Source organism: Meriones unguiculatus, chromosome 8 (genome assembly GCF_030254825.1).
Source record: "Meriones unguiculatus strain TT.TT164.6M chromosome 8, Bangor_MerUng_6.1, whole genome shotgun sequence".
NCBI lineage: Eukaryota > Metazoa > Chordata > Mammalia > Rodentia > Muridae > Meriones > Meriones unguiculatus.
In genome coordinates, this window is record NC_083356.1 from 42,960,601 (window position 1) to 42,979,988 (window position 19,388).

Consider the following 19,388-nt stretch of genomic DNA (forward strand, 5'->3'; position numbering starts at 1 on the left):
CTAGGCTTTTTGGTAAAGGTTTTTGGTAAAAGACTCTCTCTCTCACTCTCTTACACACACACACACACACACACCACGCACCATGAAGCTCCCCTCTGCTTTCTCTTTCTTTAAATTCTTGGGAACCTCTCTACTGCTGCTCTAAATGGGCTGGGAATGTTTCTTTTTGCATTTTGGTCAATAAAGTCCTCCAACTACGATTTCTGTCCCCCCCCCCGCCCCCTTTATTGCAAAGAGCGCCACAAAAAGGGTCTGCAGTGTTTAAGCAGCCACGTGATACCGAAGAAAAAGCTCAGAAGCCAACCACTTCTCCAAGGTCACACACCCAACTTCTTCCCCTGTTTTGATAAGTCACATACACAGGGACTCAAAAACCTACTTAATGGACAAATTGATGGGTGTCCTGGGATTGGTCGTACAACCGGCTGCACGCGAATCTGAGAGCATCGAGGGCGTCAGAAGGGCGAGCGTCTGGGATATTTTAATATTTAGTACTTCCAGACTCAGCAGGCAGTGGGCTAAATCTGTCCACTGATGGGCAGGCTTGAATTATGAAACCACTCACGTAGGTGGAGAGGTTGCCCTGAGCCGGGAAATTGTTGCTATGGCTGTTTGCTCAAGGTGGCTGGGGGTGGGGTTGCTGCGCTGGGGCTGGGGCAGGTGGTATGCGAGTAGGTGATCCCTCAGAGTGGGGATATATGGCCCTGGGTCAATGGCACTGGAAGCTTCCCAAAACCTGTGCTCTCCAAGAAGGTGGGAGCAGAACCACCAGGGTACAGAGGGCTCGCAGGACAGGGCAAGGCTGGCTCTCTGCAGGGCTAGGGTGTGAGGCTGCCCCCTAGTGGCTAAGGGGCCGAAGGGCGATGTGTTTCGGGACCTAATTCCTCCTACCAGAGATCTGAAGTCTCCTTCCACTGCAGCAGTCTAAAGTGGTGACGCTTCCCTGAGGCTGGATGTTGGGAGTCAAGTGCGATCCTCAAGGCAAGAAAACCCCAAGGCTGGATGGAGGACTGCGGGTGGAGTGGGAAAAGGGCTATGAAAGAGAAGGAGGCAGCTGAACTTCTACTGTAAGATTTGACACAGCACACGAATAAGAAATATTTGCTGATGCTCTGACTCACGTAGAGCTAAGGACATCGCACACATTTTCTTAGTTTCTCACAACAACCCTGCTTGTTCAATATCATTGTTCTCAAGTTTACCGATGAGATGCAAAGCAAAGAATTTAAGGTAATGGCATTGTAATGTTTGTGGTAGTTTACAACTGTGCTTAATGTCACACACGAAATTGGCACTTGTTTTAAGAGGTAGGTTTTTTCCCCCCTAGAGATTTATTCTATTGTATTGTGTGCTGGTGTTTTGCCCATATGTATGTCTATGTGAGGGTTCCAGATGCCCCAGAACTGGAGTTACAGACAATTCTAAACTGCCATGTGGGTGCTGGGAATTGAACCTGGGTCCTCTGGAAGAGCAGCCAGTGGTCTTAACTGCTGAGCTATCTCTCCATTTGTTTTTGATTTCTATTTTTATCCTTTCCATTGGGAACGGTAAGACTTACAGGACACTGTTATCAGTTAACTTCTACAATGAAGGAAACCACACTCAAGAATAAAACAACCACCACTTACTTTGTAATGCATGAGTCGGAGATGTGGCTTGGTTCAGATGTAGAGGTCTTCTGGTTTCATCTGGTCTAATGAGTCCATTGTTAGTTGGTGATGGTGTTTGGTCAGCTCTGTGGTTTTACTTCAAGGGGTGGGGGAGTTATAGTTGATTGAGTCACGTGTCTCTCATCCATCAGGCCAACTGGGTTCTGGCCAGGGGAAGAGGAAACTCAGTCTAAAGCCATTCCTTTGTCTGATGGTGATACCAGCTCCAAGCAGCACTATCTACACTTACTGGACAGTTTCAAGGAGTAGGTAGCTCTTTCCATGTGAAGGAGTGATCCTCCTCTCCTGCCAATCCTAAAGTGAAAAAAACAAACCAAATTCATATCTGGAAGCATGGCTGCAGATAAAAATACTCAACCAGAAATAAATTACATTTATTTACCACATGCATTATTATTTGGGCCCAGAAAATAGTTTCTCCACTGGTCTTGCAAAGGAGAGTAGAGTTAAGCTCAGTTTGGTCGTGCAAAACTGAAGAAGGTCTTATTTCATCCTGACTTCCCAAATGCTCAAGCAATAAAATATTTAGTAGTGACTCCAAAGCATCTTCTTTTGAATTCAAGATCCTCTCTAGGTTAGGTATCCGGGCAACAGTTCTATTTATGCTCCTACAGCATGATGTTTTTTGGATGCCACAGATGTGCTGTGTTCGTGAAAGGGCAGAGAAGTAATTCAACAGGCCCTTCCTGGAGCTTCACTTAGGATTTGCCCTTTGACTGAAAAGGATCCTTCATAGATAAAAAGAAATTCATTATTTTCAAAAATAAACCTGGTTACTTAAATTTCTAGAAGGAGGTGAATTTACGTAATTTGTTAGGAGGGCATCTGAGTTAGAAATTCATGACTCAGGTATACAGAAGGTCTGTGGTTGCCATCAGTCGTTGTAAGATCTTGAAGAAATGTCTTGGCATTTCTAAACTTTTATCGCAACACATCAAATAGGGATTAGCGACGGTCAGGAGCATGTTGAACTGAAAATAGTGGGAAAAACCAATAGAAGTTTATGTCTTCTGTGAGGCGGAAAATGTAAAGTTAGTGCTGGTCACTAGAGAATGATTCTTTTTTTTTTTTTTTTTTCAATGCAGTTTATTCAGGAACATTGAACAATCCTCTTGAGATCCAGAGCCAGCCTCTAGGGCTGTTTCCTGGTCCTTACTGTGACAAGGTAGTGGCTGTGCCTTCAGACAGGAGAAACATGGATGGGCAAAGGGAGTGGGCATGTCAAAAGAAAATGCTGACTGACATAGTTCTCCACGATTTTAGGGAAGCAACACATTTCTTAAAAGCCCTCACCCCCTGCCCCATAGTCTTTTTCTTATATCTTATTTTCTAGAAACTGAACTATGGCTGCCAAGCTGCAAAGAAGCCAGGTAAGGTGACTTTTTCTTTTCTTTTCTTTTCTTTTCTTTTCTTTTCTTTTCTTTTCTTTTCTTTTCTTTTCTTTTCTCTTCTCTTCTCTTCTCTTCTCTTCTCTTCTCTTCTCTTCTCTTCTCTTCTCTTCTCTTCTCTTCTCTTCTCTTCTCTTCTCTTCTTTTCTTAAACCTGGACATATTCATCTCTGAATGAAATGAAAAGCCTAGAGGTAAAGAAGAACAAAAGCTAGAACAGGACCCAACAGTCTCCTTGTATATTCTAGATGAATGGGGCTGTCATTTGTTGGTCTCCCAGCACTTGGCAAGCATGTTAAGTCCATTTGGCTGGTCATTCACACTAATTCCCACAACATAAATGCAGGGTAGGTATGGATTCTGCTTTGTATTCTTGGAGAAACTGAGGCACCAAGAAGATTAGGCAGGTTCACATTGATGCAGTGGGATGAATTAAGCCTAGCGCCTATATCTGCTGGGTCCCAAAAGGTGAAGAAGGTTTCAAATCATTTTATTTTATTTTTTGATGGCCATCAATAAAGTGTTTAAAGGCCTGCTCTCCCTTCCTCTCACTCTACTGTCCTGAGGAAGGAGGGGTGAGATCCCATGGTGATATTTGGGTTCTTTAGATGTGTGTTTCCCCAGTGGGGCTCTTAATCTTTCCTGGTTTCCCAGAGCCAGGCTTTACACCAATCCCTGCAACTAGATCTCTTCCTCGCTGTTAGCCTATTGCTTCATTTGTGCCAGCTACACCCATCTGAAGGAAACAGAGCTGAGCTCAACTGCCCCTGATTCTCAGGAGCAAAAACCATCCAATACTTGGCCCCTGAACAAAGGATGATGTCAATAGTCCAGAAATGCGGCGCTAGGAGGCTGCTGGCTGTGCTGAATCGTGCCTTGCCACTAACTGGCTGTGAGCCTGGTTTGTTCCTTCATTAGCCCTTAGTTTCTAATGTGGAACAGGAAAGAAAGCAATCATACTCATGTCACCAAGTTGTGAGGGTTGAAACTTAGGGCCACTTAGAAGAGAGCCTGCCATCCAGCTGACATTACTGGGCCCTTGGTCAGTGTGGTGGTTTGAATGAAAATGGCCCCTGTTAGTTAGGTGTCCAGTGTTGCTTTTGTTAGAAAACATCACAGTTATCAAGGAATATAACTTGATTGCCTTGGGTTTTGCTGTGCAAGTGGAACCAAGAAGATATTTGTTAAGCTCTAACTTTCCTGCTTTCCTGAAAGCAGCGTGAGCTGAGCCTGTGGAGTTGTGTGAAGTGACAGCCCTTCCGTCAATCAGCTAAGACAGAAGGGCTGGTGAATTGTAAAAAACGCTTTTCCTGCAGAGTCAGGGCTAAGCCTGCAGCTTTCCCATCCACCATTTCCTCAGCGCTGACTCTATGCCAGACACAAGAGCATCTTCAAAAGCGGGCAAGAACAGGGAACAGCTCAGCATGCCTGGGACTCTGTTTGGTTTCAGACTATGAACACCCCCTTCTAATTATGCACTCTGCAGCCTAGCTCTTTCGCCAGCATGGAGTATGCACACCCTTCCTCAGCAATGCACCTGAGAACCCTATGCATCTGCACAGGTTTACAGGAGCACCCTATCTTAGTGACAGGATAAGTTTCTCCTCTCCTAACCATAATAAAACTTAGTTTTTATTCAAACATTTTCTCAATTTGTATCAAGTTATGAAGAATAGAAAGACTGGCTCAGACTGAATCGGTTTTGGATGCATGTGTTGCAAGGCAAGCCTGTGACCTCAGGTAAACGTTTAGGGAGAAGCATCCTACTACATCGACTGCCTATTCAGAATTGTGTGTGCATATGATTAAAATCAAATACATTGTGGGAAAAGTCATAAAAATCCTAATCATTCAATCAAAACAGAGATCCACCTTACTATACTCCTTAGTAACCAACCCTCCCCTCCCGGGCCTCTTAAAAGGAAGTTGAAAACAACGCTTGTCATCCTTGACTATCTTCACCATGTCCTACTGTAAATCTCCACAGTGTGTTCCTAGTCTGTACTTCACTTGCCTCTGGATAAAGTTTTCTTGCTACTTTTGCAAATCTGGGGGGAGTCCTTCTTACTCTCAGTTCTTTGGATAAGAGGCCAAGAACCTAGAAACACCCACCTTAGATCCTGAATGCTGGTCACACTTTGAAATGCTCTACCTCTGTCTTTTCTTGATGTGAGCCTTGTGACCTAAGGATGTGAGGTCAAAGCCTTGGTGGCATGATCTTGGCCAAGCTTATCCACTGATTTTGGCTTCATTTTCCCTCATTTTGGCTTCATTTCTTAGAGTAATGTCTAAAAAATGTCTCTGGGGCCCCTTGCAACTCTACAGTATTCTAACTCTCACCAGAAGATGTATTCGGGCTTGAGAAGCTGTGAGCCTTGGAGAATTGGGTCTTGACTTATTCTGTTTGAAGACTGCTTTAATTTATTGGTTATGGTGACGATGCTGAAAACATAACCAGGAAAGCAGAGACTGAAATTTCATCTTCTCTTCCCGTTGTGGTGCTTAAATAAAATTCAGTCTCATGGAGCAAACACAGAGGAGGAGAAACGGATAGGGTTTCTCCTGCCTTTGAGTCTCAGAGGAGGCTGTGAACAGCAGCATCCCCCTTCAACCAGATGGGCTTCTGGCTTAGAGAGCCAAATAGGCTCAGAATAGGGACCAGTTGCCTAAATCAGGGACTCCTGTTTGCTGTGCTGTCAGCTAATCCTCCCAGCTGATGATAGCTGGGAGACCAGGAAATGATGGGGAAGATTCACCCTACCGACAGGTTCTCCAACGTGAGCTGGTTGGCATAGTGCTTAAAGCCACAGCTCACTGTGTTCTGTTGGGAACACAGCGCCGGCTGACTGTGGACGTGAGACCTGCCCTGGAGTAGGGACAGTGCAGCGGATGCTGGCACAGGAGTCGATGACATGCCCTCTCCCTTCAAGGCTCTGTCAAGTTCTCTAGGTGCCGTAGACAGCCTTGAATCTCCTTTGCCATCACGCCTTCCTTATGTGGAGTAGCCTTGACTTCTCTGGTGACATCTTGTCCTTCTATCCATCCTTCCACTCTCAGCATCTATCTTTTGGAGTGCAGTGCAGTGGGGTTAAGGTGTTTTGGCCTTTGGACTCAGCCTTGGTTTTATTACTCATGACAGGAGAAACCTTTATGGATTTCTTGATCACCCCAAGCTTCTGCTTTTCACCTTTGAGGTTGGCACAGTCATGCCCAAACACAGCATTACCGAGAGAATTAGATGAGGTACAAAAGTTTTACTAAATGAATCAAAACACCAGTAACAAAACATGTACTCACTAAACAATGTCATTCCTTCCTTTCTGACCTATTGGTTCTGTTTTTTATTTCTCGTGCCTCAGAATCTGGAGAAACACAAACCATACGATCACTCACCTACACACCCACGCATGTGTGGGTACACACACATACACATACAAATAAATGTCTAGGACCCACCCTAGCCCCTTGAAAGTACCTGAATTGAGTCTCTGCAGCCTGGGAAAGATGATGCCCCCTCAGGCATTGCTGAGTGAGACTTTTTTACCTTGTGCCTAAAGCTGTTGCTGTTTCCACCTCCTTGTACCTGAAGCCCAGGGTAAGTCTATTGTTTGCATTTTAGTCTGTCATATAGTAGCTGATTAATCAAAAGTTTCATGCTGGATTCCTGCCCAAAGTTCTTGGATATCTTCATTGGCACCTCTACAGGAGAGGCCTCTTATGGGCTTGAGGAAAAAGAGACGTTTTTGTTTTCAAATGAGTTGACAGAGAACATTGGCTAAGAAGGGCACATCCTTGGGCACCTTGCCTGGGAATCAGGTCTGACTTGAGAGACTGTTTGCTGGGTTTCTCATCTGTCTTTAGCAATGGCTAGGCAGAAAGACAGGTAGCCAGCTGAGAAGCACTTTGTACAAAAATTCAAGGCATTGGGTGATTCTGGGGTGATGGTGTCAGCTAAAGTGTGCCCAGTTGTGGGGTGTGGTGGGGCGGGTGTTTGTGGCTGAGATGGCTGTTGGCATCTTCTCCTGCTTCTCTCCCTAGTCAAATTTTCACACCAACGCTCAAACACTGTCTTCTCTGGTTACCCCAGATGGCATCTGCAGACAAGTCATTTGTGGCTCGAGATTTCCAGAGTCTTTGTGTCATAGGTTGTTCCTTGGCTCATGGATGCTTAACCTCATACAGGGCAGGCGGTGTCAGGAAGTTAATGGCATTGTTTCCATCCTCAGCACGAAGGGCAGCAGTTGGTGGCTCTGATGGCCGCTGATTGGTCAGTTCAGAGGTAGTCATGCCCTGTTCTCTGAGAACCCTGTGCGAGGAGACCCAGCGTCCACAATGACCTCACACTTAGCATGCCCGTTGGCTAGTTTTCCCCACTCCTCCCCTATGCTTACTGGGATCACCCTAAAAATAAATCAGCTGGACCCAAACCCTTGTGTGAGAGTCCAGTTCTGTGGGGGAAGTGTGCACATCTCTCCAGGCTCATTTGGCTCAAGGGAGTTTTACATCATTATGTGTACATATGTTATGTCAGGCATAGCAGCTAGTGTTCTCTTGGGATACAGTATGAAGTTCTCTACTTCATAATTTCATTGTGTTTGTGGGCCATCTCTCTCCTCTTTCTCTCTCTCTCTCTCTATTACATCTATATAGTATCTATATTATATCTATATAGTATATATCTCTATAGTTTGTGGTATCTATATGTATATGTAGATACATATAGTGTATATATACATATATATGTATATATAGAAAGTATATGCCTATATATATAGTATTTAGTATATATGGTGTACACACACACACACACATATATATAAATTATTGTTGAGATAGTACTTCCTTATGCTTGACTTTTTAGTAAAAAGCATTAAAACCTCATTTGTTTTTTAAATAGGAAAGGGATATGACAGGTCAGTATATCACATGTTTTAAGGGTCTCTACTGTTACATGAAGCGTTTACTTTAGGTGTGTGTGTTCACATGGTGGTGAAATGCAGTTCAGAACACATATGTATGGGGACCACTGTGTTCTGTGCTGATGCAGGGTTCATTTTTCCTTTCCCTCTGGTACCAGGTGTCCACCTTCCTCTCAAACAAGGAGTGGAGCTGGTGTTCCTCACTGTATGCAGTCTTGGCTGTCGTTCGCGATGACCGTGATGGGTCAGTCACGCTTTCTCCAGGGAACTTCAGTTTTAAGTGGAGGAGTGAGAAGCTGGACAATGGCTGAAAATGTTTCACTCCAAGGGACTATTGGGAAGATACCGTGTCTAAGAAATGCATGCTCCTGAATGCTTGAACTCTTTGATTTTCTTCCATTCTGAGACCTGATTAAGTTGGTTCTGTAAAATTCCTGAGACCATTCTGTTCCCCCTTCCTCTTTCACTTGCTCTCTCCCTCCCTTCCAGTTTCTGTTGCTAGAAACCAAAAACTTTATTTTAAAGGTTTTGGAATTACCTGACCCTGATCCTAATACTTCTTTGCTATAAGATCGTGGAATATCACATAATTCTTAAGTTTCAGATTTCTGTCTTACAAAATGAAGCTTGGAATGTAAGAATGAAGATCCTAGATGCTATTTATATGGCTATTGTTTCACTTTTTCTTGGTTAGGCAAGAATGCATGTGTCACATTTTACTTATCTCTGTTTTAACTAGTGATGACTTTCCAATCTATTAAATATTTATGGTATAAATGATGAATAATGCACATTTTCACCCCTAAAATCTACAGTGGAATTTCTCTAGATAGCTGCAACATGGCTTTTGGTTGATGCCATTCAAGGTGACTTACTGTTCAGAAACTTAATATGAAAAGTTTCCATGTCCATGTATAGGAAAAGAAGAATATGTAATAATGAAATCATAGCACATAAAAGAAAAAAAAATCAATCACTCTGATATCACCAAAATTAAAAACATGCTCTGTGAAAGACAACGCTAAGGAAAAAGATCAAGTTACATATTAAGAGAAAATAGTTTGAATCACATATCCAACAAAAGATTTATATCTAGAATATATAAAATTTTCCTTTTTCTTTCTTTCTTTTATTTATTTTTTTTGAGGCAGGGTTTCTCTGTGTAGCCTTGGCTGTCCTGAAACTCACTGTGTAGACCAGGATGGCCTCAAACTCAGAGATTCACCTGTCTCTGTCTTCTGAGTGCTGGGATTAAAGGCATGTGTCACCACAACCTGTCTGAAATATATACAATTTTCAAAGCTCGGGAAATATACACTCTAGTTTAAAAATGGATTAAAGACTTGAAAATATTTTTCCCAAGAGGGGCATCTGGAGGACAAAGCAACATATAAAAATATGTTCAATATGATTAATCATTAAGGAAAAGCACATTAAATCCACAATGGAATAAAAGTACTTGCCTGTCAGTATGGCTAAAATAAACAACACAAAAATATCAGGTGCAGACAAGAATGCGGAACGGGTAGAGCTCTTCTGTGTTTCTAGTAGGAATAAAAATGCTTGGAGGATGTTGGAAGAGATTTTCCATAGCTTCTTAGTAAGCTAAGCACCCTTCTACCCCATAATCCACCAATTCTCCAATTTGATATTTACCCTGGAAAGGAATTTGTGTTCACACGAAAACCCTCACCTGGAATTGTATTCTTAACAGCCCTAGTTACAGGCACCCCAAACAGGAAATGATCAAAATGTCTTCAGCAGGTGATGGATTGACAACCTGGGGTATATTCGCCTGATGGAATGTTACACACTCAGGAAAAAGAGCACAGATTTATGGTGCACACAATGAAGTTGGATAAACCTCAATGGCCTTATGGCTAGTTCAAGGAGTCTGTGTGGCTTGGAAGATGCCCAATTCTTGCTTGCCTGTCAGTCTATCTGAATAGGCAAGCTCTGGTTTCAGTGAGGGACCCTGTCTCAAAAAAGTAAGGTGAGGTGTGACTTGATGAAGACAGCTAACATCAATCTCTAACCACATGCACACACCCACTTGTGCAATCACATTCATACACACCGAAACTGTGCCACAAGTTTGTATACTGCATGGTTCTATTTATACAGAAAACATTAAAGATTAGGAATTAAGGCACAGTGGAGGGTTTGACTGGAAAGAGACAGAGTTCTTTGGGGGTGATAAGACAGTCCTGAATTCTGATTATGACGGTGGCTGTATCAGTCTATGCAGGTGTCAACATTCATAGAATATTACATCAGATCAACAACTTCCCTCATGATAATTTAAAAGCCGATTCTCACTATGTAGAATAAGGCTATAGTTGCTTGTATTTTGATATCCTGTAGACATGTCCTGTCTAAAACAGCAGACCTAAGGCACTTATGCTAGGTCTGTGCCTGCTAAGACACAGTTTTAATGCAGTGTGCATATTGGATTTTAAATGTGAAGGCTTAGTGTGAAAATGTGAGTGTAAAATATCTCAGCAATAATGCGTGTTGGTTACATGTGGAAATAATACTCTTTTGAACATATTGGGTTAAATAAGTGAATTTTACTTTTTTCTTTTTCCTTAGTATCTGCTTACAAGAGGATTCCAACTGCAATATATAGCGTGTCCTATATTTTTATTGGATGGCGTTGCTTAAGTTGTCACCATCAGGGAGAAACAGAGAGTTCTAGAATATCCTTTCTGCAGGGTACCACCGGATGTCTCATGGACACCATTCAGGACTTAACAAGGGCCATCCAGACCTGTGCCTGGAGGCCGCTCACTTCCTCCCAATCTGTCTAGGGAGCTGATTTTACATCTGCCTTATTCACCGTTTGGTTGGCACTTTGTAGCCTTCAGAGGTGAGAGGGGTAGCAGGTACTGCGGTGGGTCGCTGTGAGATGGGCTAGGACGGAAGACAGACGTGTAAGAGCACCCAGCTTCACTTAGCTTTGCTTCCGTTTCATTTACTGAGATCTGAGTTTGAGTGCTACTTCATGCAGCTCTGGGTCTATCTCAACCCCAGGTTTTTATGTGAAAAGAGAAATGGGTTTCTCTCTCTCTCTCTCTCTCTTTCTCTCTCTTAACCTTATTGAGTATTTTGTCCCTAGAACAAACAGGAAAGAAGTATTGGAAGCACCTGTTAAGCCTTTAGGAAATACTTTTGCTTTCATTGTGTCCCATAAGTTTGGGTATGTTGTGCCAGAGGGAACAGGATGGAAGCCTTCCATAAATGTCCTCTGAAAAACTCCACCCAAGCTTCAAGCTGGGGCTGGGTACTATATGAATGATGGTGTCTTTTTAAGTGAACCACTCATGAGCAATTAAAGAATTCCTTCATCCATTGTTAAAAACAAAACAAAACCCCACCCAGCAGGGGATCTAAGCAGATGCTGGGGCTCACAGCCAAACTTTGAGCAGAGCCCAGGGAGTCTTATGGAAGAGTGGGGGTGGAGTGGGGATATAAGGACCTGGAGGGGACAGGAGAGCCACAAGAAGACCAACAGAGCCAACAAATATGAGCCAGGAGTCTTGTGGAAACTGATGCACCAACTAAGCACCATGCCTAGAGAGAACCTAGACCCCCTGCTCAGATGTAGTCACTAGGCAGCTCAGTCTCCATGTGGGTTCTGAGTAAGAGGAGCAGGGGCTGCTTCTGTTATGCTCTTCAATCACCCCCACCTCCCACCCTGGGGTAGGGCGGTGGCCTTGCTAGGGCACAGAGAAAGAGGATGCAGGCAATCCTGAAGAGACTTGATAGTCTTGGTAAGAGAGGAGAGCTCTCCCTTTCTGAGGACTAGGGATGAGGATGGAAGAAGAGAGAGGGGGATAGGACCCAGAGGAGGTGAGGGAAGGGTTATGATCAGGATGTAAAGCGAATCAATTAATAAAAAATAAGAAAAATCACTTTTGCTATTTCTCTTGTTGAGGTTTCCCTGTATGGTGTTTGCTCTCCCACCTGGGGCTCGGACTTTCCTCTCTCCTCTTCTCCCTCTCTCTCCTCTCCCTGCCCTCACCTCTCCCTGCCTTCTTTACCTCTCCTCTGTATTCTCCTTTCTCTCCCTTCCCCCCTTCCTCACTCCACAGGCATCCTGCCCAACTTTTCTCCCTGATTCAGCATGGAGAAGGGCCAAGGCAAGCATTCACACAAAGCATGACACTGCCTGTCAGTAAACACCCACTCTTGTGTCACGTGCCCCTGTGTGTCAGAGACCTCCTTGGACTCCCCATGTGTCTTGAGATGGGCCTGGACTCCATGTAAGGTCCTGAACCCTGTTTAGCTCTCCAGCCTGACTCACGAAGATTTCAAAGCTGTGCTCTGTGTTGGCAGTATTCAGAGACTGGAAGCACCCCTAAAAGGCAACCTGACTGCCTTCCAACCATCAACATGGGTTGTGGCAATTTTCCTGGATTCAGCTTCAAAGTCACAAGAGCCTGGGCATCCAGCATTGAGTCCTCGCAAAGGCTGCCCTTTTCACTTGCCTTTAGTACTGATGTGCTTTTATTAAATTATTCTTGTTGCTTGCTTCCTGCAGCTCAGTGTAGGCATCAAATGTTAGGTGGGCACAGAGAAAATGAATACTTTTCCAGACTAAATAGCTTCATAAGTTTTCATCAAAGGAACCATTAACTGCTTGCCTGGGCATGGTGCTCTGTGAGGCTCTGAGGAAGGGAAGTTAAACAGACAAGACTGGCCTTTCAGGGCTTGTGCATGATGGTGGCCAGGTGGCTACCTGCGAGGGTTATCTTGATTGCCAGTAAAGGAGCAAGGTTCCTTCGTATCCCGAGTTCAGAGGGCCATGTGATTTCAAGGCGTCGGAAGTGGCTTCCTCAGAAGAGTAGCTGTGTGGTCCAGTGGTCAAGCAGGTACATTTTGGGGCTGAGCGGCCTAGGTCTGCACCTGGGCTCTTCTATGCAGGGTCCTCTAGGGTGCATAAGTTTCTGAGAACTCAGTTTCTCTCATGATAATTCGGATCACGATATCTACTTCATAGACGGTACTCTACCCACCATTTGTTGATCTGTTTGTATGAGCCAGGTGATGGAAGTTTTGAGCTGCGTTAGGAACAACACCACAAAGCAAAATTGCTCTTGCACGTTCCACAGATAAGGACACTGAGGCTTAGAGAGGATGCCAGGTGTGTCCATGTTGATACAGCTTATGCAGGGAAGAACATTCAATTCCAGAAATCTGTCCCTGCACCCAGACTCTCCCCAAGCCTGTTCTCAGAGATAGGGAAAGGGGCATGGAGTCCTGGAGGTGGGTGTAGGCAGCAGGGATTCCTCCTCTGGGAAGCACAGAAATGATTGCAGGGAAGACTGTGTGAGCCCCAACGTGTAACCCCCGATTTTGTTCCACTTTCCTGCCAGGCTACATGTACTAGACTCCAGACCCAGCAAAGTTCTTTTGTGGAGATACAATCTAGAGTCTCTCTTTCTTCTTCTTCTTCTTCTTCTTCTTCTTCTTCTTCTTCTTCTTCTTCTTCTTCTTCTTCTTCTTCTTCTTCTTCTTCTTCTTCTTCTCTCTCTTTCCTGTCTGCTTTGATTTCTTACTTAAAAATGTTTTACTTTATATATTTATGTGCATGCGTGGTGTGTGTGTGTCTGTGTGGTATGTACATGTGACTTCAGATCACCTGGGGAAGCCAGAGGAGGCATCAAATTCCCCATGTGATTTATAGGCAGTTGTTAGCAGCACCTGAACATGTCAATCCTCTTCCCCCGATTTCCACTGTTGGAATTACAGGTATGTGCCACTATGCCCTGCTTTTCCTAACTGAGAATTGGTTGCTCACCTTTGTGTGTGTGTCTTCATGGACACAGCCATGTATCCCTTAACCATAGAGGGAAGTCACAAGAACTCCCTTGCTAGCATTTTGTTGTCGTGTGAACGTTCTGGAACAAGCGCAGAAGACCTTGATGGTAAAGCCTAGCATACGGCATGTCCGTAACCTATATTCTATTGTTTCTTGGCTGCAAGATGGCAGGCAGGTTTTGAACATTCTAAGCAATTGTGGCACATGGTATTTGTGTGGTAAAACAGATGTAAACATAGAGAAGATACATCGACAATACAGGGGACTTTTCAGCCTTTTTATAGTCTCATGGGATCACTGCCATGTGTGTGTCACGGATGGCCATGTCACTCTGTGTCACGGATGGCAATGTCACTCTGAGTCACAAGATGGTGCTGCATTTCTTTTATTTGGAATATAACTTTGTAATTATGTTTATGTACAAAAAGCTTAGCAGTGTACATTTAACCCAGGTTAGTGGCGAATTCTCTGGCCTTTGCCATTTCTAGCTTGGAAATGCAAACCACAGATTAGGACCCAGGACCTTGCTTCCCCAGTGGGGGCGGATCTCATTGTATCTGTCGTTGTAATTCGTCCTGAGAGCCTCCAGCTCAGCCAGCGAATCTTTGTCTTCTGAGTTAACCTGTGTGAAGGCGACAGTGGTGCCAGTCTTCCTGTGACCAGCCGCCCCAGGCTGGCCTCTCCCTTGATGATGGAGTAGGGGACCCCCATCTTTCGACACAGGGCAAGTAGGAAAACCACCAGCTCAGTGGGGTCTACGTCATGGGCAGTCACCACCAGCTGAACCTTCTTGTTCTCCATGAAGGTGGGGACTGTACTGGCCCCTGCTCGAAGGACACGTGCTCTCTTAGTTGGGATGTCTCCTTTCCCAGCTGCTTTCTTCTCAGCATGGGCCAGTAGCCTCCGCTTCTTCTCCTGCTTTGTCTCTGGCCTGTACTTGTGGGTCAGCTAAAGCAGCAGGGTAGCTGTTTGCCTGTCCAGGGCCTGGGTGAACTGGTTAATGGCAGGAGGCGCTCTGAGCTGCATATAGAGGATAGCCCTTTGCCACTGCAGCCTGATGTAGCCGGGGCATTTAAAGAAGCACGTGAGGTCTCTTTTGGGTTGGATGTCTTGCCCAATGTAGAAGTTCTTGGGCCTTTTCTCAAACTAAGGATTGACTGCCCTTTCACCTCCAGTTTCTTACATTAGGAATGGCATCTGCATAAAGATGTGCAATGAAAACAGGCACGAGCTTAGCCCTAATCATTCAGGGAAATGAGTGTCCAGACAGCTGTGTGGTCTGTTATCTCTTCCATGACTGCACTAGGTCACCTGAGCTTACAGATTTCCTCCAAGCCAATGTGAAAAGTATTACCCATCCTTAGGAGGCTGGAGTGTGCTGGGATTAGGGGATTTCATGAAGGATTCCAAATACTTGGGTTTATTGACTAAAGCTCCTATGACTTTCTACCCATTTGACACTGGGAAAATGACTTAATGCCTTTAATCTAGTTTGGCTGTCTTTAAAATATATACTTAATATGTAGAATTGATGATTAAATATTTTAAAGTAATAGTAGGAAACCATCTAGCCAAGAGTCTGGTATGTACTGTCCCTTATTAGACATTGACCATTTTTATGTCTTATCTGAATATAAAAAAGAGTAACCAATGCTGATGTTTGTCATGTATTATATTTTAACTTGTTTAATCATCTTTATAGTTTTATGTGGCAGGGACTATTATGATCATTGTATGGATGACAACATTGAGGCCTGGAAGGGCTTCTCATCTGGGCTAGGGTCTGCGCTCTACCTAACAATCAAAGCTTTACTCTGTTACAGTGTGTATAGCGTCCTGGAGCTGGGAGCTGTGTCTGTCATCTCTGAGGACACATAGTTTTCTCTTAAGATCCCAGGTGTTAGATTGATATTGGTTGCCTGGAGCATCATAATGGGACAGTTTCCAAGACAAAGCTTGGACTCTGGGAGCAAAGAATGATGTGATTAATTAGTGATACTTGCCACGGGCAAAAGAGTTGGCGTTGTCAGCACAATATATTCGGTAACCCCGATCTATGAAATGCCTAGAGCACAGTGGATTTAGTCAATTTATTAGCAAAGAAAGAAAATAACAACCAAGCAGCTAAGCCGTTGAATGCTCACCCCCATCTTTCAGTGTGTTTCCTACTTTAAAGCCATGTCATGGACATAGCAACGCACACCCCTTGTTCCATTAGCTCTCTTTCTGGAGATTAATGTTGAATATATATCCCAACAGCAGTTCCTCTGGCAGACATGCTTTAATTGTTAAAGAGCAAAAATATCAATGGCAGAAAATGTTGAATTTATCCTACCCATGTTGCTGTCATTGGCTAGGGGATGCAGAAAGAATTTGGGGGAATGGCGTAGCCATGATGATAAGAAGGGGACATTGATTGTAGGGTTCAATGACTGTACAAGGAAGAATCCATCAGCTGACAGGGGAAATCGCCCACTGTAGCATGCATCATTTGTGGAATTTCCTGCAGGGAAATGTTGATCGGGTTTCCTCTGTACAGAAAGTTCTTAGATTTTGTTTTTTGCTTCCCTATCGCCAGCCTCCCCTCTTGACTTTTCATCTTCTGTGTCCACTTCTCCCCATCATCACGCTCCTCATTATTTCTCGTATTTTGCAGACAATGATTCTACATTCATTCTGTACACAGAAGTAGAGATGACAACTAGGGTCTTAGAATCTGGATGATAAATCAGTTTCGTGATCTAGGCTAGCTGTGACCAATGGCTTGGGGTATTAAAACACAGCCAAGATGGGATCCAGTAGTGATGCCTGCTCTGGGTGTGGCTAGTGGACAGGCTTCTGTTGACTCGTGTCAAGGTGGAAAGTTCATACTGTTTTCATGTCTTTGGTTTGGGTGAATGTGTTCAGGATTCACTAGTTTCAATCCTATGCTCCTTTTATGTGAATCTTGGATGTATCACGGCCTCTGTGTTCCAGGGCTGTTTTCTTAAGAGAAATACTCTGAATTATTATTTGCAATAATCCTTATGATGTGCTTGTAAATATTGTAAATATCGTAGGCATGATGCCCATGTATTCAGTCACTCATCCTACAAGAACTTGGATTCTGTATAGTGTGAATTGCTGGTATAGTGTGAATTGCTGGGGGTATAGCGGGGATAGTAGAGATGTGGTCCATTCACTCAGCGTTCAGGGTCTGCTGGGGGATTTGCATTCATTTCCTGTTGTTGCCTAACAGGTGGTGACAAATTTAGGGGCTTTGAAGAGCTGCTTTCTCTCCTTTTCTGCCTGGCTTAGTTGATTATTAGTGTTCTCTTTGCCGTGGTCAGATACTTGACAAGATTAACCGAAGGGGGAGGGTTTACTCCAGCTAACAGCTCAAAAAGCATGGCGGTAGCAGCGTGAGCCAACCCAACATGTGTCTGTACATGAGAAGCAGAGAGGGACGAATGCTTGTGCTCACCTCTCTTTCTCCCTTTTTCCTCACTCTTCAGCCGGTTCCTGGGATGCTGTTGCACACTGAGGTGGCTTTTCTCTCTTTAGTTAAGTCTTTCTGGAAGTATCCTTGTAGATAAACCCAGGGGTGTGTTTCTATGGTGACTTCAAATCCAATCAAGCTGACAATGACGATTAACCACCACAACTGGCTCCCTACTAAGTCTGAGAAGGTTGCAGGCAAGATACCTACCGATCTGTGTGCTCATTTGAAAGCTTGCCTGGAGGAAAGTTGGCTTTGAACTTCTTTTAGCTTGAGGACAGAATTCTCCTTCTTACGTTGGTGTGGCTGTGGCCTGAATTCACTCTGAAGTTCTGGATGCCACTTGAAGGTAGCTGGAATGGCACCCCACCCCAGCTCTATGCCTATGGACTTCTTCATATGGCTGGCATCAGGGGTCTATTTCCCTTGTCTGTCAAAATAGTATTATGTAGCAGAGTGTTAGTACTGAGGTTGACATTTCCTCACCTTGCTGATTAAAATCAGGTCACAGGTCTCGTTCATTCTCAAGTGGAAGGGATTGGGTAACACCTGAGCGATTACTGGAGGCTCTTTAGGCTCTTCTCCACAGGATGAACTGACAAGCAAACATAGCAGTACTGTAAACTGCCATGATAGGAAAGATTCAGAGATAAGGAAAAGTGTGTTGGAGGGCATGGACAGTCTTGAGAACACCAGGGAGGATGCCCTAGAGGAAATAACTTTTAAGTGGAAACCCTAAAGATGGGCCTAATTAGCTATTGTCCAGAGGCTAGTTTTTGTTCTTTTTATTACCATGTGACACTTAGAATGTGAGAAAAAAAATACAATTCTTTAGATAAAGACTTTCCATTCCTGAACACAGCAATAGTCATTACCTGCTATGGTGACTCCCTTTTAAAGTCAGATTCTGGTCTCATATTCAGAAGTGGAGACAAGCACTGAGCCAGTGTGGGGGAGTGCTGGTGGGTTGGGAACGGGATTATAGGGATGTTTCTGTCAAGTCGGTATTAGTTTGTGTTATGTCCTCATTCGGAGGAAGGAGGCTGATGGTGGCTGTTGGGCAGAGTGGGAAACCCTCCATCTGCTCCAGATGGCGCCTATGGCCGAATGTATAGATTTCCTTCCCCGCGAGTATGTTTAAGATCAATACTAGTTATCACTCAAGGTCATGTTCCAATTTGTTGAGCCTTTAACGGAAGCTATTTGCTGTTACTAGGAAGCCCGTGTCATGCTTTTGAGCATCTGCTGTGTGACTAGCACTTGTCCAACCCCAAGTGCTTGGATTTTTCCTTGTCGTCTAGCAGAATTAGACGAGATAGCAGAGGAAGGTTGTTTTCCTCTTCCCCACTGCCTCACCAGTTCTTTGTCTCACAGGCTCCATCTTGGTCCTTATAATGGCAGTTCTCAGCCTGTGGGTTGTGACCCCTGCAGTTGCATAGAGGATATTTACATTACGGTTCATGACCGTAACAAAACTACAGTTGTGAGGTATCAGTGAAATAATATATCTTTTGGTTGGGGTCACCACAACGTGAGGAACTATATCAGAGGGTCACAGCATTAGGAAGGTTGAGAACCACGGCCTTACAAGAAACCTGCCCTGGCTGTGGCAGAGTAGAGTATCAGTACCGCTTAGACGGGTAACATCAATTGACAAGATGTCAGCTTGCCCCGGAGACAAATCTCTCGGCGTACCTGGGAGGGATTTTTCGGATGGGGCTTCTTGAGATGGGCAGCTCCACCCTGAGTGTGGACAACGCCATTCCATTGCTGGGATCCCAGACTAAGTGGAGAAAGCGGGCTGAAAGCTCTTTATGTTTCATTTCCCGAGGGCAGATGAATTGTGATCCACTGCCTTGTGCTTCTGCCTTCCCGGCCATAATGAACGATGACTTCGAACTGTAAGCCAAAATACACCCTTCCTTCCCTGAATTGCTTTTGTCAGGAATTTTGTCATCTCAGTGAGAAAAGTACACAGCCGTCCACTCTATCTCTAAATAGAGTGATACATCCTGTCTCACTCATGAGGATCACAGTGTTTTGATGACATGCCCATCTGTCCTCATTTGCACTTCACCGTATGATCTTTCCTCCAGCCAACCTGACAAC

General features: G+C 44.3%; 1 pseudogene; it reads right to left on the minus strand.

The window, feature by feature from the left end:
• Positions 1–14,244: 14,244 nt before the first annotated feature.
• LOC110553354 (large ribosomal subunit protein eL8-like) lies at positions 14,245–19,042 on the minus strand (annotated as a pseudogene).
• Positions 19,043–19,388: the final 346 nt, after the last annotated feature.